General features: G+C 37.3%; 1 protein-coding gene across 2 annotated transcripts in view; it reads right to left on the reverse strand.

The window, feature by feature from the left end:
• Positions 1 to 22,080, reverse strand: part of LOC115626183 (tyrosine-protein phosphatase Lar) — a 186,845-nt gene that overhangs the window by 153,933 nt on the left and 10,832 nt on the right. For both annotated transcript variants that reach the window (XM_030521462.1, XM_030521460.1), the window contains exon 2: positions 6,026 to 6,112. The gene's annotated coding sequence lies outside the window, so the exon portion shown is untranslated. The remainder of the gene's footprint in view (positions 1 to 6,025; positions 6,113 to 22,080) is intronic.

Genomic DNA, 22,080 nt, shown 5'->3' on the forward strand with positions numbered 1-22,080 from the left:
TTCTTAAATATATATGCAAAGCAATAAAGAGAAATAAAAATTAATTAAACACCAAAGGATGAATAGGATCAGCATAATTTTAGCCGCTTTCAATTATTTAAGCTTTGACTTTTTTTATTTTGCTTATGCTATACAAAACACATTAAAGGATTTTAATTACTTAGCGATAATATAATTGAAAAAAAAAAACAATATCTATAGAACATGAAACCAAAAAATTGGCCCTAAAAATAGTTATAAATCAAATAAATTGAGCTTCTTTGTGTGTAAAGTTACAACCGCGTTATAAAGCGATATAAATAATGCAATCGAAGCAAATGAAACTGCACCAAAAAAATGTGCACACAAAAAAGTAAACACACACTTCCCTTTGATATGTACACGCACTTCATTAATTAATTTAATTAGCGAAAATTTACGAAGCTAAAAAAATGTACTGCTCCATAAATCGATTCAACATGTTTTTATTGCATTTTTATAGATAAAGAAATAGGTACAGCAAACTGTAACTGTGAGCGTGCGTTGATTAAATTCAGGCAGATTAGTTTAATATAAATGTGAAAAAAGCATTTACCATTTTTGGACAGTTTAAAACGATACAACAGTCGCTCGACTAAGTGCTCTTCAATTTTTCTTTTAAATAAATTTTATTTGTGTGATTTTACGAACGAACGCCTTTTACATGTAGGTAGGTATTTATATTATATATATTTGTATTTTGATTTATTTGTGGTTTTGTAGTAAAGCATTACAAACCAAATAAAGTGTCTACATTGATTTAATGGTTAACAAACATATAGTTGAAATAACAATGCATTTGTAGCAAAAAATAAAAAATCAAGAACATTTTAAAGGGAAAAAATGAATTAAAATATTATATTAAAGCTTAAATCTATTCTGCCTTCGTTTTGAGTAAACAAAATTAAAAACTAAATTCTTGAATTTTGTTTTTTCTTAATTTTGTAAAACGTTTTTTTTATTATGTGTTCAAATGGCATAATATTATCGCTACTCACTAATTACCTAATTTCTTTTGTATAAACTTTTTAAATATTTGGGTTTTTTTTTATTTAATAAATTTCTATAATCGGCAAAACCTTTAACTTGTTTGCATAATATAAAATAATAAACAAGGAACCCTCATTAGCAACATCGTCGTACTCAGCAATCAGCCGTAAATATGCTTAGTAATTAGTTATCAGCCGCAAGTACTAGGAAGTCGTTAGCCATAAGTAGTTCCAAGCACAAGTCAACGGTCAGATGTTAGTCGTTTGGGCAGAGAAATAAAGCCGTTCTAGGAGTCAACAGTCATCTAAGTTACGACTTGACGATTGAGCCTTGAATATTTCCTACGATCCTAATATACCCGGACTTATTGTTATAACACTATTTTTTGTTAATATCCAAGATTGGCAAAACAAAACAGTTCAAATAATTGTAACTTAATTAAAATTGTCAAAAAACTGAATACTAATTTGCATTTCTTCATTCTTTCTTCTGTCTTTTCAGTACAGCCAGAAACACGCGCTGATGCTTGCTATGTTGGAGAGGGAGCAATACAAAGAATAGTTTAAGACCACAAACGCGGTGAGCTAAACCAATCAATTATTTATTTTTATTTTTAAGCATTAAATTAGTTTTAAATCTCAATCAAGCACATTGGTTTAAACCCGTTTTTATTATCCGATTTCTATAATCAGCCACCAACAAATATATAGCACTTGTATATGTAATCCTTGCTTGACAGCACACTGCTTGGTGTTGTCATAAAAAAATAATAGAATCATCCTTCTTGGAAAATCGGTTGCCTGCTTCACGCTTATTATCCCCCACACTAGAGCGCAGTTCCTTATTTGCTGATGCCCTGCATATGCTGCTTTACACAAACACACATGCACATACATAGATATGTACATGTGTAGTAAATCGTTCATAGTACCGTATAATCATGTCATGATATTCGTGCTTTATATGCTTAATCCTTTTTACTACGCACCTTGGCCAACAATTTGTCACTTTGTGACCCTAAAAAAATATAAAAAACAGACACACACTCACACATACTTATGCAGGGGGGATGGGCAAGGATAACAGAATGAATCGTAAAAAATCAGAATGCGACGCTACGTTGTGTGCGCAACAAGCAAATGCACTCAAACAGAAATCCATAAAAATTTGACAACACGACGTGTCGATGATAAGTTGCGTAAAGAGTGGGGGGAATGCAGGAAGGGGACGCCAGGGAGACTGGCAGTAGGGGCCTTGTAGTTGGTAGTAATGCTGTAATACGAGCTTACGAGTTGCGCTGCAACTGTATTTTGTGCTTTTCCTTTCTTTTTCTTTTTGTTTTTTTTATAGCCTGTACTCAAAGGGTAAAAGGCTATATTAGTTTTGTGCGAATGTATGTAACACACAGAAGGAGGCGTGGCAGACCCCGCAAAGTATATATATTCTTGATCAGGGTGACAAGCCGAGTCGATATAGCCATGTCCGTCTGTCCGTCCGTCCGTCTGTATGAGCGCAAGGATCTCAGAAGGTACAAGAGCTAGAATAACCAAACTCGGTATCCAGATTCCCATAAGCCCTAGGCAGATAAAGTTTATTTTTTTATTCTTTAATTTAATTAAATAATTTAATTAATATAATTTTTTTAATTATTAAAAAATTTTTTTTTTCATTTTTTCCTTTTTGGTGGGAGGTACAGGGTATTTAAGAGTTGAGCTTGCTCGACTTTAGCATTCTTTTCTTGTTTTAGTTTTTTTATGAGCCGAAAGGGACAACTATAAAAAGGGCAACGGGAAAACCGACATAAATATACACATGTAGGAGGTAACTATTTTTTGTTGCATACTTTTGTACGTCGCGTAGCTATTTATTTACAATGGCTGCGGCAGCAGGTTGGCATCCATTTTGTGTTGCATACTTTTGTGCGACTCTTAGTATTAATTTGCAAGGCAAGCGACAGGACCGCCCGCATATATATTGGAGTCTTGATCGCCTACTGCTGCTGCTACTGCTGCTGTTACTGCTGCTACTCATTATGCATGCTTGTCCGCACGTATCTTGAAGCTCTTTTGAAGCAAAAAGCAAAGAGGGGGTCCTGTGAGGGGTGGGGAGGGACTTTGGCTAACTTTTGCCAATTTCATTTTCAATTGACTGTCGACCAGAACACGCAGCCGGCTTGGCTAACCACCAGCAATTGAGCGTATGAAACGCAAACCCAACCTGCCAGGCAAGCAGGCAACCAACCAACCGACCAACCAAAGGATGTTGTAGTTGTTGAGCCCTCACAAAAGTTTCACACACACACACACACAAACACATCCACATCCACCCACACACACACACACACACCCATACGCACACCCACACCCACAAATACTCGGGTGCACACAAAGACGAAAAGTTTTTGTAAGCAGAGAATCCTTTTCTTTCATTTCATTTCGTTACGTTGTGTTGCGTTGCGTTTGAGTTTGCGTTTACGTTTACGTTCACGTTCTTTTTTCCCTCCTTTATATTATACTACTTATTTTATTTCAAGCGGAAGGACGTGTGCGTATGTACGAGTATTTGGCCGGGCAGTATTGAGTTCGAGTCTCGCTTTACAACATTTGCCAAGTTTTCTGCAAAATTACGCAGGACAGATGCCCACACATACTCCTACATCTGCACACACACGTACGCACAATTCATTTGCAAATAGAACAGTTTAATTTGTTGCCTTTGTGCTAGGCAACTGATATCCTTTTGCTCATCGCCATCGAAACACAAAAGCGGCAACTTTGGCTATCAGCAGGAGCAGAAGCAGAATCAGGAGCAGCAGCAGCAGCAGCAAAGTTTAAGCGGCTCATCTCATTGCCTGCCAGCTACCAGCATATAACCAATGCCGGAAACTGACACACACACACATACTCGTACAGACATGCTGCTTTTTGACCATATATATTGCATTATAGGACAAGTCGGGCGGGCACACGCAAACAATACACATTCAGAGATATACGTTGCAATGTGTAGTAATTAAGCTCCAATAACACAATTGAGTGAAAGGCAAATAACAGGTAGACGGACTATTGACGAACTTGTTTGATTGTCTAGACATTTCAAAATCTGCTTTAAGTTCTCTCTGGCACGTCCTGGCACACACACACACACATATGCTCGTACGAGTGGTTTGAAAAGAAAATCACACATGAAATTGATGTGTAAATTGATTGTTTTTTGATTCTTCTTTGAAAATGAAAAATGAATGCAATTATGGGAGATTAGAATGAGAAATGAATGTCCCTGCATTAAGGACACTACTTAGGATAGAAGCTTATGATTTCTTACAGATTGCGAGCTTCAGGCAAACTAAAAAATGTGTTATAACAAGATTTAGCTCGTGTTTAGAAAACCTCTTCATACTTTCTATTTTTAACAACAACTTGTGAAGATTTTTGTATACTGTACTTTTTATCGAAGGCGGAGCAAGACGGCCATTAGAAATCCAAATCAGTTTTCAATTATTAGTTAGGTAGAATCCAGTACCTTCTCACTTTTCTGTTTAAAATGTTTAGGAATGTTTTTTTAAATAAAAATGAGTTTAAAATCTTCTCAGGTAGTTTTTTCTCGAATAGACTTTTGCTAGACATCCAAACATGAACTCAATTTTTGAAAAATATTTGTTTTTAAATATTAATGACCTGTAACCAAAAGCTAAAAGGATATATTAGTTGTAAATAACCAGAGACGAAAGAAACATAAATAGTAAAATAAAATATTCCTTAGGAAATAAAATCAGCTTTTAAACAAAGTTGAACAATAAAATGTTTTTTTTTTAAACTTATTTGAAGCTAATTCCGTATTTACAAGTTTTTGGTTCACATTTCCTAAGACTATATCTGTAGGAGATCTTTCTTTACTTTTTGTCAAATTTTTTATGTGAAAAATTATGTATTTACAGTTTTGAAGCTTTTTATTTAAATGAAATGGAAAATATGTTTATTTTTCTTGAAATGGAAAATAGGTTTCTTTTTCTTGAAATGGAACTGCAATTTTAGGAAACTTATATTGTTTCCATTAATACTGAAGACCAACTTTCCAACTTTGCTTTCCATTGACAGAAAGTCAAGCGTTTGCTAACTGAATTTCAAAATGTGCTTTTAAGAAGGATTTTTTGAACACTATGCCTTTAATTTTCCAAAAATAATAACCGATTTTAAATGAGCGCATAGCGGAAACCAAAACAAATACTACTATCGCATTCGAAGTTAATCTAATATGTTACGTTCGGAATGATAGCTAAATACGATAGTATAACAAATTTAAGCAAACATCACTAAGTGGCAAAAATAGGGACCATAAATGTTGAAAAGATGTTGATAAATATAGAGTTTGTGTTGTGTGTTAAGCAAAATTTAATTTAAAATGAAAACAAACTGTGTTTTGTGTTTCTTTTAGGAGGAAATATACTTCCCTATGTTAGAAACCAGTTCGCCAAACAATTATTTCAATTTATAAATATTGTTTAAACACACATTTTCCAAGGTTCTACAAATTTCAAAGCCAATCTCAAGAAATTTTCTATCATAAGAAAGCCATTGATTTATTACTGAAAATTCCTGAAAAATAAAAACTATAGAATAAAAATGCCGTTAGGTAGGGACAAATTTTGTTAGCATTACATTGTGGAACAAAAATAAAAATGATTTTAAGTCATAGCGCATAAGATTTCCATATACTTGTAGTTTCTGTTCTATTTTGGTCTTCCATATTATGCCAACATTTTACAAAATTGTAAGAGCTTTCCTGGCCCTATGATAAACATTTCGCTGACATTTCGGAAATGTGTTCAGTTTTTCATTTAATTCTGTTATAATATCTTTTATTGGTTTATATAGCAATAGACTTTAAAAGTCTTTTTTTGTTGTAGTATTTATCATAATTTTTATAAAACTGCATATCTTTACACCACATAATCGTTTTAATAGCAATAGAGTTTGCAGTATTGGCCCAATCTTTATGAGAAATATTAATTACTTACGTTATTCATTTTCAACATTTTCAAAGGTTGTTGTTGTTGCCTTCTATCTGCAGGAAAACGTTTATTTCAGTGTATGAATTGCGTTAACTATAAGTAGAGAAGATATGGAAATTGATATTATTAGTAAATCATATATGAAGCGAATTTATTTTAATTATTTATTTAAAAAAGCTGCTCCATTATATAGTATATTATATTTATATTTTAAAATCAATTATATATAAGCCTGGATAAGTATGTGTTCAATATTTATCCTGCTTCTGAATTGATTTCATAGTTCTATGTTTGGAATATTCTTAATAATATTTTGGATATTGTTTAAAAAGTCAGTATCGTAATTATATGAAGGTTTTTATTATGTTTGTTGATATCAAATTTATTGTAGTTGTTTGTACTGATTAGGTGGAATATTGTAAGCAATTGCAATCGGCAATATTATTGTATCTTATGCTAATGGGGCTATATAAGCTATATTTATTCTTAACATTCTACTCCAACTAAATAACTAATTGCCATTAAAATATTTCTGCTTTATTTCTTTTCAATGCAGCTGTTCCTGCCGAGACCACTGGCTTCGAGGAGAGACTGTATATATCTCTTGTTTATATGCTATATGATGTGACTGTTGCGTTTAATATTTAAGATTGTTTAAGTTGTTGCTGCTCATATTATGGCTGTTATAGTATAAAATAGGAATATTTATATGTGCAATTCATACATTTATGTCGAGCGATAAAAAATACAAATTGCTTTAAATAAACCAATTTTACATAAAAAACCAAGTCAATAAAAAGATAAAAAGCTGAAAAAAACACACAAACTGTCTTCATTCTTTGGCATTGCGGTTAACCTGGTCGACGGGGCATAATATCTTTTTGTCAGCCAGCTCTGTCGATGACATGTGGCAGCATTTATGGACACAAAATGATTGTTATTATATACCTTCTTATTATTATTATTGTTATCAAAGCCCAATGTCAAGCCATGGCTAAGGCAGCGTCGACAGAGAAGGCACAGCAGGCAGTCGAGTCGGGGAGCCGGAAACGACACCCAGGCGGAAAAAACGTGCTTGGCATATGCAGGCAGCAGCAGCCACCGCCAACGCCTACGCCTTTTCCTGCAGCCGTGTGCAGAAATTTATGTTCTGTTTGTTTATTTGTTTATGCGCACAGTGCTTTGTCTGTAAGGATCTCTTCCTCCATACATATGAGTGGGGCTCATGCAAATTTATACACACGGCCACGAGATGCTGCAACCGTGCCAAAAAAAAAAAAAAAGAAGTGCTACGACCACCCCATCATAAATATACAGAAAAAATATCTTATTTCAACGCCTTAACGTTTTGGCAACTTTTGGCGACCGTCTTGTCACGTGTCGGCATCATTACCACACGTACCAGAGCATTATTTATACAAATAAAATATATATACACGAGCATGTATGCAGCACTCCTTTGTAGTTGGCACATCCTGCCAATTGTTGGCAGAAATAAAATTTAAATTACAAACACTGCCTGGCCCCCAATCGCCACATTCTTGCCCCATCGTTTGCCCATCGTTTCGCTCTGTTTGTTGTTAGCTAATTGTTCAATATTTTGGGCCCAGTGGTCGCAGCTGATGCTGCATTGCATCCCCTTTGGGCCAACAATTTACGACTTATGTGCATGCAGTGGCCAGCAGCCTAAGCTGGACAGCAAAACATGCCAAGCCATGCCATGCATGTCCTGCCGTATGGCAGACAAACACACACACCCAGCATCGCAGTTAATTTGTTGACAGCTTAGTTGGCTGCGAGTTGGCGTATGTCGCGTGTCTCTTCGAGAATAGGGATTGTGGGAGCAGACTGACGCTCCTCGGAGACTACAAGACATGGCATGTAAGTAAAGCGGGCAAATAACCAGGAAGAAAGGCTGGACAAGAATACAATTAGTGACAGGACATAAAATGTGGCACTGGTAATGGCAATATTGAAACGGAAAAAGGGAAAATGAGGAAAGAGATAAAACAGCAAAAAGCAATAAAATGAAAAGAAGGTAGGGACAAAAGGTTGAACTGAAAGATGAAGATAGAAAGTAAGGTAAAAGCCCTTTGTTAAAAGATAACTGCAAGAAGAATTCAAAAGGAGATTGAAAAAGATAAACGATACAAGTGAAGAGTTGCACAAAAAGAAGAAAAGATACAACTGATGATTGTAGCCATAAACGCAAAGCTAAAAAAGAATATATGAAGAATTCAAAAGCAGTTTAGAAGATATAAAAGAAACAGGTGAAGAGTTGAAAGAAGAGAAGAGGCAAAGAAAATTTAAGTTAATTTCAGATTAAAAGAAGAATTAATTATTTTTATTTGATTTGAAAGTAAATAGAAAATGTAGAACTGAAAAGCGTAGCGATGAAGGTAAAGTTCAAAGATAAATGGAAAAAGAATTTAAAAACCGATTAAAAGAGACAAAAGAAACAGTTGAATAGTTGATAGAAAAGAAGAGGCAACGAAAATTAAGTTAATTTGATTGTTAATAGAAGATTTGAAAAAAAAAAAATTGGTTCGAAAGTAGGTAGAACTGAAGGTAGATCTTAAAGATGAATGGAAGAAGATTTTAAAAACAGATTACAAGCTACACAAACAAGAAGAAAAGAAGATATTGCATTGGAAGATATTCTACTGACGTAGCTTCAAATGTTTCTTGTTAAAAAGTCAAATAAACTTGTCAGAAACTCCATGTTTTATTATAAAGATACAAATTTTGGTAAGATAAGGAACCACAAAGCTATTTAACTTGGCAAGTAGATTCATCAAAAGACTATTGAACAGGAAACGCGAAGACGTGAAGCAAATCGTGTAAGCATAAAGAACTGTCGCTTTCAGTTCATCAACTGTACCTTCAGTGCCAAAAATCTAAACCAATTTAACTTATTTACCGCATTATAGAAATCAGCTTATAATTTGATTACCAATTAAGGTCAGCGGCCAGCTTTAGACGCCCCCACTAAATACATTTTGGTTCCCCATTTTGCAATTGGGTCGCCATTCTTTCTTTAAGCTACCACCAATGCCAAATTTGAAGATCTCGCAGCGTCGCTGCCAAAACCGACAACTAATTGGGTTGCAATGCCTGTCAAATGTGCCAGCAGAGTAGGGGAGCACCTACCAGCAAGGTAGAGACAGCGAACTCCAAAGAAAAAAGATTAAATTTCCTCGTTACGACTTACAGTACAGCAGCTCGACGCACGGAACGACGAAATAAATATTGTTGAGTATTTTGGTGACCTTCCTCATAGTTATTTTTATTGTTTGGCCGGCTCGAGGTCAGAGTAAGAAAAACCAATTTATTTAATTTTCTTTTCTTTTTCCGATATATTTCGGTTACGCCACGGTAACCGTCTTCAGGGCAATTATTTAAGCAAGTCTGCTCTGTTTGACTTGGAGTTACTAACTAACTCCAAGTCAAACAGAGCAGACTTGCTTAAATAATTGCCCTGAAGACGGTTACCGTGGCGTAACCGAAATATATCGGAAAAAGAAAAGAAAATTAAATAAATTGGTTTTTCTTACTCTGACCTCGAGCCGGCCAAACAATAAAAATAACGAAATAAATATTGAATTATTGATATACAATATTTGATATATGTGCGCGGTCTGGCTGACGATGGATGGGGTGCGCGCTGCGGTGGATGGTGCGTATTTTTTCTTCTTCTTTTTTCAGTTGTTGACACAATATTCACAAAGGGTTCTCAGCAGGTGAGGTGGCTTTTTACCTCATTTAAAATGTAGCTGACAATTTGCGCGCCCGAAACTAAGAACATAAATTTTTGATAAAATGCAAAATTATTTTGTTGATGTATTTGAAAGGCGACTGAATTTTTGTAAGTATTACTCAGAAGCCAGAATGAACCTTTCAGCGCCGTTCTATGCGTCGCTGCTCAGCTCACTTCACTGCCTTTAATTCATTTTGCTTTTGGTGTTTTTTTTGGGCGGGCTTTTTTTTTGGCTCGGCTTATTGTCAGCGCAAATATTTGTTTGTTTATCTTCGACGTAAGAAGGCGCACAAGTAGACTACAATACAGCACACACACACACACACACACACACACACACACACACACACACACACACACACACACACACACACACACACCCAGCATGGGCTCGGGCTTATTTCGTTTTACGAGTGCTCAGGCTTTGGCAATATTTTGCATGTTTGCATACAAAATATCATATTTGCTGAGATTGTTTCATTATAAAGAAGGCAACAACAACAACAACTGCGAGAAAAAAGAAAGGAGAACAGGTGCTGCTGTGCACATAGTCGTATATTTTGTGTAGCCTGCTTTTAGGCCGCCAGCTACTACGTGTTTAGGTTTAGCACCTACGCACACGCACGCACACGCACGCACACGCACGCACACACACGCAGACACATGCGTGGCACATAAAACGCCCATATTGCGCAAAAACAGCAGCTTAGCTAAGTGCGTCTGGAAATTGGTTTCTTTCTCGCTCTCTTCTTTTTTTCCACGGGGAAAAATTACCAAAGTTTTAGACTAGTTTTGCATGCCAAGCATGTGGGCGCACAACATGCTGATGCCTTTGATGGCTCTGTCCATAAAATTTGCTCATTTCTGTTGGTTAATGCCCAATGCATTGGAAAGGCATAAAACCTAACACGATGCAAGAGTGCCACGGGATCATAAAAAAAATGCTAACCAAATTTGCTCGATTTATGCAAAAAGTTGTGACTGTGAAAATATTAAAATGTGAACCACAAGCTGCACGGCTTACTGAGCAGTGTTCAGTTTTCCATCAATCAGAAAACTAGTTAAGCTAGAAAGGCAGTAGCGTAGGAAACGAATTTGTAGTCCCACTGCATTGGTTGTTTGGTTACTTCTTTTTGAAAAGAATCCTTTGGCAGTTTTCAGTACTTAATCTCGTAACTCACACATCTCTTTATACTGTGAAAACTCCCTTAACGGACCCCTCTTTTATTTGGACACCCCCCTTTGGCGGACACTTTTTCTAGAACATTCGTTTTAGTGTACTTTTAAAATGTCGGCTCTCTCGTGAAAAATTCAAACTAAAGCCGCTCTTGGCTGGACGCGAACCTTTTGAAAACGGACGCTGACATAGATAGGATGTATTTCCAAAAAAAAAAATCATTTTAATGGTCGTTTGAAATGCATGCAAAATAATTGTAGTGATATGAAGTGAAGACCATTAAGTTTGTCTTTATTTGATCATCCGTATTTTTCATATTTTTCAATTTTAATTATTTTCTGCTACCCATGTGATCTAAACAATAGTAGTGCTTCGAAAAATAATGCAAAATATATTCAATATTAGTAAGTTACCTCAGACATGGTTCAAAATTTGCAAATAGTTAGTGAAGATCAGTTTTTTCTGCTATGTTTCATTTTTGTATGGAAGTACTTGCATAAATCATAACTGATTCTTTATAATGAATGAAGTAAACCTATTTTAATCGCCTAAATAGAAAAACAATTATGAAAAAATGTCTACGTATCTTCTTAACCGGACACTTGGCCGGACAAAAGGTTTCACTCTAAAACTAAGTTAGCTAGCTTGCTTAATAATTTATAAATAAAGTTTCCTGGGCACATAAATAGGTATCAGGTTTTTCTGCTATGGTTCATTTTTGTATGAAAGTACTTGCATAAATCATAACTGATTCTTTATAATGAATGAAGTAAACCTATTTTAATCGCCTAAAGAGAAAGAAAATAAGCCAATGATGAAATAAATGTGTCTGTATCTTCTTAACCGGACACTTTCCTCGGCCAAGAGAGGTTTCACTCTATAACTAAGTTATCTAGCTTGCTTAATAATTTATCAAAAAAGTTTCCTGGGCACATAAATACGTACGTATGATGAAGTGATCAGATTTAGCAAAGCATGTTTTCTGTCAACAATGGACGTAGTACATTAACTGGAAGAAGTAGAAACGTATGAAATCACTTAATAAAGGAGCTACACACTTCCTGCGAGTAGATACATATGTTAATCTATTTTTCTCACCTCAACTAGACAACAACTTTGCCAACCCTCTGCTAGCTAGCTTCCGCTCTGGCACTACAAACAAAAGTCACTCAATTATTTCGTTGACATTAAGCACATAAAAATACAAATAGATGGCACCCAAACGAGAGTAGAAGCAACAACAACAACAACAGCGACAATGGCACAACAACAGCAAATGAAAAAGGTTGGAAAAAAAAAGGAAAAGGGACCACAACGAGTTGTTATAATGTGCCAGGCAGTTGGAAGTCCCTGCCAGCGATTTGTCTGTGCCTTTTTTGCCTACACCTTTATCGCAGATTAAGTGCGTCCTTGTTCTCATCGCTGTTGTTGTTGTCCTCGTCGTAGTATTCGTTAGTTATATTGTGTTGAAATGTGCTTACAGCACATTAATTTCTTGCACCTGGTATTAAGATAATTGTAGCTTTTGTTTAGATAAGAGATAATCAAGTCGCACAAAACGGACGTTTTGGGTTCCAGGGCTATGCAGAACGATTGTGGAACATGTGTGTGTGTGCGTGTATGTGTGTGTGTGTGTGTGTGCAACTTAACTGTTATTTAAGTCGACTTTAAGGCGCTCAAAAATTAATAACAAGAAATCATAACGGCATATAACCGCGCCAAAATTTAATAAAATGAAATCAACTTTTTAATGGCTTTGGTAGATTGGTGGTCCTTGCCATGCGCTTTGAACTTTGCTCGTAAAGAGCAACCCCGAAACACACACACACAAACACACATTAATACACATCCACACACGCCCACATACACGCACACGCAGAAAAAGCAATTGTGCGTAATTTAATAACAAAATAATAGGAAGCAATGACTTAAAAACAACAGCGCATTGTCGTTGTCGTTGCCGTTGATGGAAGAGTACGGGTCGGAAAAAAATATATATATAATATAAGAGTGTGCTCTCCTCCTCTCCAGCGCTTGTAGCATATCAATTTGCCGTTATTATAAAAAGTAATCATAAATTATAGGCTGTCATTGTATTGTATTATCTTCCCTCCCTGCACCCGAAACTAGAGATGGTAGAGGGAAGAAAAAAAAACCTATGAATGATTGAAACTGACACCATTCAGCAAAATTTATGTGCTTTTCTAATCTAGTAAAAAAGTTGATTGAAAACACAAAGTTCTCGTTTAGGTATGGAAGTTTATAAATGATTTTCAATACATTCAATAAACTATGGAAATAATGGCAACAGTCTTTGAATATTACTAATATATGTTATTACAATGCAGCCAGTATATAATAAAGTGTGCAAGCAATATCTATCGAAAACATATAAACTATTGATTATTTATAGACATTTTTGTAGACAGTCAAGAGTATGGAAACTCCAAAAGTATCAGTTGTTTATATAAGTTAATTGAAAAGTAAAGAAAATTATTTTAAAAAAATTATCCGCTATTTATAGAAGTTATTTGTAGGTAACATAAAAACATTCTTCATCCTATATAGCGACGAATGCTATAGCAGAGATTTAACCAACCATGAGAGTTGATATTAGGCTTCTTTTTCTATTAATTTCCCCAAATCAGATTAATTTTGAATGTTACTTTTTTAATAATAATAATTCTTAAAGTTCTGTTCATTTTTATGAAATTTCTATCATAGTTCAGTTTTGTTAAGTTTTTTATTGTACCTTAAATGTTTTCTTTTATTGAAAACACAAAAGCTATTGATTATTTATATAAGTTTTTGTAGAGAATCAAGAGTATGGAAAATATAAATTTTTTATATAAGTTATTTGAAGAGTAAGAAAAGTTTTTTAAAAAACAAAAACCATGGGTTATTTGGAGATGACATAAATACATTCTTCATTCTATATAGCGGCTATATGCTATGACAGAGATTTAAGAAACTTACGATTTTTTTTTTTTTTTTTTTTGGTAAGTAATTTTCAAACTTTTTTTTTAATTTACCCAAATCAGATTTATTTTGACTGTTTAATCATTAATCTTAAATTTAATCTTAATTTAAAATGTTTTATTATTAAATGTTTTCTTTTACCAAATTTTCTGTTTGTAGACAGTCTTTTTTTTTTTTTTTTTTTTTTTTTACATATATACAATTTATTAAACTAATTTTCTACTACCAATATGGCAGCTTAAGCTAGTTGAAAGTTAGGGAATACAAAACTTGTCTATAGTAAGCATCTATAGGACGCACTTATATCTATGTACATATATACAATATTTACAATGTTTTACATTAGAAATGAAATTATATTTTATGATATATATTATATATTTTATACAAGGGATCTTGTGGGGAGATCCTTTGGATGGCACTTCTTCAGTCTTCTCTTCTTAGGTTTGGACAGGAGCCGCCTCGCTAGTGCGTTGGGGTGACTGCCGAGTCGCTTCTCGTAATTGCTTGCGTGCATTTGAATGACATCGCCAACCTTGGGGACACATAAGTCTCTTTCGATGTCCCTAGTGCGCATATACCAGGGAGCGTTGCATATTTTTCTGAGTATTTTAGCTTGCGCAACTCTTATTTTATTTAGGTTCGATGCAGCGGCAATGCCATAAATTGGTAGCGCATACTTCCATATTGGACTTAATATGGACTTGTATACTGTCACCTTACTGTGCAGAGACAGCTTGTTGCAGGGTGCAAGCAGCCATGCCATCTTTCCGGCTTTTGCCATGACCGATCGCTTGACCATTGTTGTATGCTTGCTGAAGTTGAGTCTTCTGTCCAGAATGACACCAAGATATTTGTGCGAATTTGTATGACTGAGCGTGGACCCCAACATTGTGATATCTCTGCATGACGACGGCCTTGTTGTAAATGTGACATTCGCACACTTGCTGGCGTTGATACCAATGTTCCAATTCAGAGCCCACTTCTCGAAACTACTTACATACTGCTGTAAGGCTTCCGAAGCTACATCGATATCTCTGCATCTGGTAAGCACCGCAGTGTCGTCTGCGTAAGTAGCTATTAGTGCGTCATCCTCGTCTACTCCAAGGATCTCTTGCGGTGCAGGCATATCAGCAGTAAATAATGTATACAGGGTAGGACCCAGAACACTGCCTTGGGGCACTCCTGCACAAATTGAGCGCCTCGTGGATTTCACTCCATCAACAGCAACTCTGAAGCTTCTGTCCCTTAGAAAGCTTTCGATGAGTTGAAACAATTGAGGAGTTAGCATGCCTTTCAATTTGCAGAGGAGACCATCATGCCACACTCTATCAAAAGCTTGTTTAATATCCATAAACACAGCCACTGAGTACATCTTTTGCTCCATGGCTTCCAGGGCGAAGTTGACCACACGGTGGAGCTGTTCCGGTGTTCCGTGACTTCTTCGAAAACCAAATTGCCATTTTGGAATTCTGCGCGTCACGGCTTCGAGCTGGAGAATCCGGTCCAGAATCACGCGTTCCATCATCTTCCCGAGGGCAGGTAGCAGACTAATCGGCCTATATCCATCTACTTCAGTATGCTGTTTCTCTGGCTTTGGAATCATCGTAATTAGCGCCATTTTCCAGCAGTTTGGAAAGTGCCTCAGCCTGAGTATGTTATTCATGAGCAAGACAATATACAGCAGAGCCCTTGTGGGGAGCAGTTTCAGCGTCCTGTTGTCTAAAAGGTCTTCTCCAGGCGCTTTTTTGACCTTTAGATTTTTTATCTGCTGTACCACTTCTTGCAGTGTAACTGGGCTTGCAGGCAAGGCCATTTGGAATGGCATCTCCAGCCTAAGCTCGACTACCCTTCGCCTATCTGCTGATGTAAAGTCAAAAGGCTTAAATCTTTCCTCTAGGCTGTTTGCAAAAATTTCAGCTTTCTGCTGACTGGAATAGCTCCATCCACCTGTAGGATCCTTAATTGGAGTCTTAGGGATGACCAGCCTCTTGAATCGCCTCGTAAGCTTCCAGAGCGAGTAATTAAATGATGCATCTGGACCAGCACTTTCCAATATGTCATCAATTCTGCCTTGTCTGATTTTAGCAAGCTCTTTTTGCAGTCGATTGGACAGTCTTTTGTAGATTTGATGAATGCGAGTATCTCCAGTTCTTGCATATTCTTTCCTGACTCTTCTTTTCAGGCTTAAGAGCGCAGCAGCCGTTGGTGGTAGACTAGCTTGACTATGTTGGGTTGGCAAGCGTAAAGTTTTCGGTGCAGCAGAAGACGCAGCCAGTGAAATGTTCTTCATGAGGATTGATATCGCGTCTTCGATATCCTCTGGACTGTTAATTTCGACGTTCAGGTTAATTCTTCTTTCGAGATCGGCTTTAAAAACATCAATACGGGAGCCAGGTGGTAGAATATATTCCCTCTTGGGATTATATTGCGGTGCATGATGTAGCGTCGCTACTACTGGAAGGTGATCCGATGCGAGCTCATATTTTGTTTCAACGGTGAGTCTGTTTAGGGCAATCCTGTTGACAATAAAGAAGTCTAGTGCAGAGGGGTTAAGCCGTGTGTTGTATGAGTAGAAAGTTGGCTCTCCAGTAGCAAGAACTTGGCAAGTAGTACTAGCTATGGCCTCTTGCAAACACCTTCCTCGCCTGCAAGATCTGGAATTACCCCACCATTGGTGTTTTGCATTAAAATCACCGCCTACAATAAACTTATCTCCTAAGGTTGCAAGCAATAGATCAAAGTCGGCCCTGCACCAAGCTTCATTGGGAGGAAGATATAGGGAGGAGACTTTGATGCTTCCACCATTCGTCGTTATAGTTACGCTGGCCGCTTGGATGCTTGTTTTTATAATTGGCTCATTCTGTGAATGAGCGATACTTGATCTAATGATGACTGCAGAACCACTTTTAGCGGTGCCACTGGGATGATTAGCGTAGTACTGGTCGTATCCTGGCAAATATGCGTTCAAGCCAGGACGCATATGCGTTTCGGTTATTAACATGATATCGATCAAGTTTGAACTTAGGAAAAGCCTGAGTTCATCATTGTTTTTGACCAGGCCCCGTGCGTTCCATAATCCGATTTTTAACAGCGGATTTAACATTTGGATATTAGTTTTTGTACCAAGTCACGGAAGGCTCTATTGGAATCCATATTTTCCTGAATGAGCTTATACATTTGATCCATTCTTGCGTTTAGATCAAAAATCGCCTTTTCCAGCATACTAAATTTATTGTTTAGATGCCAATCTTCAGCGGAAATGTGTGCCCGGGGCGAGTTTTGGTTTGTTGGCGCGATGGTACGCTTTCCTTCAATTGGCCTTGCTGCATCAGCGTAAGAGAAGCCACTCTTAACAGCAGAGTTTGAGATGAACTGTACTTTATTGCCTTGGTTGTTTGGGTAACTCCTATTGCTACCGATGACTAGACCATCTCTCGGCAACCTCACAGCTGGCTTAAGTTTTTTGGCTAGATCAATTCTTACCTTGCAGCCTCTGAAGCTCGACATGTGGTCTTCGCCGCAATTAGCGCATATAAATTCCCCATTATCATTCAGGTTACATGATTTTGAGCCAGTATCATGGTCCCCCGAGCATTTACCGCAAACCGGCTTTTTAAGGCAATAGTTCCTCGTGTGCCCGAAATCTTGGCATCTGAAGCATTGTACCAGCTCTTTACTCTGTTTGGCCTTTGATATTGTAACCCTGTGTCGACCAATTTGAGTTATTTTTAGTGCCTCAGCAACGTTGGGTGCGTTCTGGAGGTTAACGTAAAACATATTTTGTCTTGTTTTGACATTATCACCATCCTCACCATCCTCCTCATTAATTTGAATGTTACGCCAGTCCGGTTTTCTGGGGCAATATATATTCAAAACTGTAAAGCCCTTGTCGGTAAAGGTGCGCTCTATTAATTGCCTGGGTACATTGGGATGAATATCTCTGAGCACCAATCTGCAGGGTTTGTTCTCCTTCAACTGGTGGTGCCAGAATTGACAATTTTGATTGGACAATAATTTGATTATTGCACGAAACGCATTCGAATTCTTCGTATAAATACGCGAGATCCCAGATTTCGATGTGCGTATGTCGTAATCGTCAGGGGAGACAGCAGAATTGAGCGCCACCTCCAGCTTATCCAATTTGTTAACTTGTGGCACACATATAGCAGGAGGCTTAGGAATACTACTTCCCTGCTGGAAACGGCTGGCTTCATTTTGCTGGCTCGATGGATCTTCGGAATCTGGCTCTTCCATTTCCATAATGGAATCAGCTTCTTCCGAAAGGGCTGCAAATCTATTATTTTGAAGCGCTGGCGGAGAGGAGGACGCAGTTCGTTGTCCCTGGGTTGTATTGACAGGAGTTGGCTTATTTTTTTGAGCCGATTTTAGTGACTCGACGGCTCCTTTCCGCTTCCTATTAATACCGGGTACTGACATTTGAAACGAGCAAAATTTGTCCAGAGTTGGATTTGCAACTAAGTTTGTGATTGAAGCCGGTGTACTCACAACGGCGGGTGTGGAGCACAAACTGCCATTTGATGTCGCTACTGTAGTATACATTGATTGAGAGTTCACCACAGAGAACGTTAGGGTACTTGTAGTCGATGTACAAGTGGTTGAGGCAATCCAGTTACTGGTTGAGCTTGACGGCTTTAAGTATGGTTTTCCCATTGACATATGCAAGTCCTTGGTTATTTTTGCTCTCAGCTCCGAAGGTGATTTACCAGACATTTTTCTCATCTCCACGTACTTCGGCAGCTTATTGACTACTTCCTCAGCTGCTCCGAGAGCGGCCGAGTCTTCATCAGCATTCATTTACGTGAGATAAGATGACTTGCAAAAACAAGCAAAGAAGAAAAATTCTGGGCTGTCTCTGCTTCGATGACGTGTATACGTCAGCAGAGCAGCCCCATACAGCAGATTAATTGTTGATTGGAATCCAAGAAAATAAGGATACTAAACGATTGCCAAAAAGCCAAGGTGAAACTAGGTTTCCGGGTGATTTTTTTTTTTTTTTTTTTTTTAACGCACTATACGCGAAATAATTGAAAAAGAGGAATTTACTACAATTTTTCACGGAGCGCACAATAAAAAGTCGACTAGTCACTTTGACAGCTACCAGGGTTGTAGACAGTCTTAGTTATCGACTAATTTTCTGTTTGCAAGCAGTCTTAGTTATCGACTAAACGCAGACAAAATTAAAATAAAAAACGTTCAGCTTATTTATGGACTGCGGTTAAAAAACAGCACGGTCTCGTGATTATTATGAATTGCGTGAGCGTGAAGGAATTCCCCACCTCTACACATAGAGTCAAAAAGTGTTGCCTACTTGCGGGCGTTGTCAACTGAATTCGTGTCGTCTGCCCGAGCCCCAGAATGCCAGCAGTTAGGCCATTGGCAATTGAGACGCTCAGCTAGCACGCAAACATTTTTAAAAACGCACCCAGTGCCGACGCGCTGCTTAGTAATTGCTTATGAAATATGCAAGGACCTTACGCTTTGCAACTCCGGCATAAAGCAACAATCGTTCAGACAGAGTGCTCGCTCGCTCGTCCATAAGGCGAACCCGCACCCTTTTAGCCAAAATCTTTGGCAACTGTCGTTTGCGGTTTGGTCGCTGCGGGAGAGCGGGAGCGCTGGAGGGGGGGAGAGGGGGCGAATGTGGGCAAATGGGCAACCACGCCCAGTGCTAGCCTAGCATGACATTGCCACTTAGCGGCTACATTAAAGGCACTGCCAAATGGCCCTTCCAGCTGAGTGTAAGTATGGATGGGTGATGGGTGGGTGGGTGTGTGTGTGCGAGTGCGTAGCTGCAAACTGAGCGTGTAACGGTAAATAAACTAATACAAACGACTGTCAGGCAGACAGGCCGACAGGAAGACAGACAAGGCAAAAAGCATAGCATACTTTCGCGCTTAACTGTAGGCATATGAAGATGTACCGTTATGTTATGCTTTTGTATATTTCATGAATATTTAATGCTGACATGTACAAAGTATACCAATACACACACATACTTGTACATCAATAACAACAAATGGCAGCGACAAGAAAAATTACAAATGGAAACGTGAAAGTTGTGCCGAGGACTTTACTCTACTGCCTGCCTCTGTGGCGAAAGTTTTTTCCTTTTATCCTGGCCCTTTTAAGGTTACAAAGCCATTTGCCAAGCTAAACTAACGCATTGTAATGGATATGGCTTAAAGAGGTAAGCCATAATGATGAGAACTAAGGAAGACTTTTGGCAAATCAAAATGCGAAACAGAAAAGAAGTTTTGAAGGTTTACGGAAAACATAGTGTGTGCAGTTTTTTTTGGAGGACAGTGGATTGTATTGTTATTGTTTGTTTAAATGCATTTTATTTATTTTAAATGTTGATTTATTTAATTGAAGAGTCGACAAGTTGACATTACTAAGTTAGGATGCTTTGCAGAGAGATCTAATGAACAAGTTTTGAAGGTTTACGCAAGACATATGTAGTGTGTTTATAAATAAAAAAGTATTTTATTTAAATGGACTGAGGAATTATTATTTATTTTAAATATTAATTTGTTTATTTAAAGCTGACATTACTAAGTTAAGATGCTTTGTAGAGAGTTTTGAAAGTTTGTTTTGTGGGTGCATTTTTTTGGAGGCCAGTGGATTGTCTATACATTGTTGTTGTTTGTCTATATAAAATTGCATTTTATTTAAACGGACTGAGGACTTGTTATTTATTTTAAATATTAATTTATAACATTGTGGATGCATTTTTTTTTGAGGCCAGTGGATTGTCTATACATTGTTGTTATGTGTCTATAAATGGGTTTAACAATGCATTTTATTTAAAAGGACTGCGGAATTACTATTTATTTTAAATATTAATTTATTTCATTGAAAAGTCGACAAGTTGACATTACTTAGTTTGACTGCCTTACGGCGAGATCTTATGAACATATTGCTTGTCAAGTCTCCAGCCATAATGCTGTAATAGTCGCCCCACCCATAATTAATTCTCAAATCATTTAAACGTGCCGCTTAACGCTGACCGACCAACACAAACAAACAAAGCACCGCAATACAAAAACAACAAAGCAATTTAACGCTTTAGTGATAATGATGTATGAACAAGTAAAGACACCAAACAAAAGCTGCACGTGTGTATGGGTGTGTGTGTGTGTTTGTTTTTGTGTCGTTGGCCAGAACTCAACCTTATGCGCGAGTTGCGTTCAGCTGAGCTCAAATGAGTTGTTGCCCTGGGTTTGAGTTGGTCGCTTAACAAGCTAATGTGCTTTTAATGGTCTGTGCCCCACGTCCGGCAAGGCTGATTATGTCCAGACAGCAACAGCAACAACAACAGCAATGGCAGCGGCAACAGCAACCGCAACAAACAAAAGTAAAATACACAAATAATTAAAATTAATTATCTTGCAATTAGTTTACGATTTACTCATTAAATGGCAAGCCAGGCGCTGAGGCACTGAGGCGATGCGGCGCACCGGGAAATTGTTGCCGTGCCTTTTCCCAAGACGCAATGCGCTGCTGCTGCGCACAAAAGTATGCAGCATGCCTATGCATGCTAAGTGATGTACGCGATTACGATATGTTGGCATGAGTGGTAGTGAGCGGAGGTGGGCGCGTGACAAATTATGAGCGAGAAAAGAAATATTGAAGTAGCAGCTATACTCTAGACATGTAGGAGTAGAATTAATTAGACACAAACGGCTAATTAACTGCTTAAATATTAAACATTAAATAGGTAGTAGTAGAGGAGAAATGTCGACATAGCAGCTACATTTTAAATAACTTCGAATATATGTAGTTCTTCTTCAAATGCTGATTTACTGCCAAGTTGCTTGGATGTAACATTTTGATAAAAATAATACCGAAAAAAGTAACATCGATACCGACAAGAGATACACTTCAAATATAAACTGTTCATTGACTAACTGCTTCAATAATATAATATTATAAAGGACGAAATGAGAACAGAAATTTCGAAAGAGAGAAGATAGGCCTTAAATATCTAGGAGCCTTGTAATTCTTAATAAAATGCTGATGAACTGCTTAAATTTTAAGCTTTCAATATTAGGGGAGGAATACGGAACAGCAAATGTATATGAGTTGCTTTAATTTTCTACGAAACGTTGGTTAGCTGCTCTTACT

This window comes from Scaptodrosophila lebanonensis, unplaced genomic scaffold (assembly GCF_003285725.1).
Source record: "Scaptodrosophila lebanonensis strain 11010-0011.00,11010-0021.00 unplaced genomic scaffold, SlebRS2 tig00000080-arrow-pilon, whole genome shotgun sequence".
NCBI classification, from domain to species: domain Eukaryota; kingdom Metazoa; phylum Arthropoda; class Insecta; order Diptera; family Drosophilidae; genus Scaptodrosophila; species Scaptodrosophila lebanonensis.